A 640-nucleotide genomic window follows, 5' to 3' on the forward strand; every position below is an offset into this window, starting at 1 on the left:
ATAATGTTATTTATATAAAGAAATCTACAAACAATATTGTAGGGGAACATTGGTGCTTAAAACTGATGCATGTACTGTATCTTTTTGCCTTAATGATGAGCAAAGATAATTAAAATTGATTAATAACCAATCATTGATCGTTTTCAATAACCAATTATCGATAGTATTTTTTCTGTCCGATTCCCAACTCTAAGAGAAATGACCCTTGAATTGGCAAAAAAAATCCTCAAAGTGTATACTCTTTAAATTTTCCTTCACATCGCTAATCACCAAACCTGATGAAATAAAATAAGGACGGGCATATTTTGTGACAGTCAGTGACCTCATCTTGTTATTTTTATATTTTTGCCCAGGTTTGACCAAGTTGGTGGGCATTACTTTGCACATGCTGGTCATTCAGTCAGTAGACCAACGCTTGTGAGGCTGAAATTATAAATGCTCAAGCCTAACTTGGTACTGGCACTTGGTAATGAGATTGGTCATGGATACTAGATGACTCCTTATTTGAGATCTTGAAGTTAAAGGAAGAGAAAGGTAACCATAAACACATTAAGCTTGGCCAACTACAGAATGCTATGGCCAAATATACCTTCAGGATGACTGAAGATATAACCACCTTTTCCAAACAACAAGTCAAAAC

The sequence above is a fragment of the Mya arenaria genome, chromosome 6 (assembly GCF_026914265.1).
Source record: "Mya arenaria isolate MELC-2E11 chromosome 6, ASM2691426v1".
NCBI classification, from domain to species: Eukaryota; Metazoa; Mollusca; class Bivalvia; order Myida; family Myidae; genus Mya; species Mya arenaria.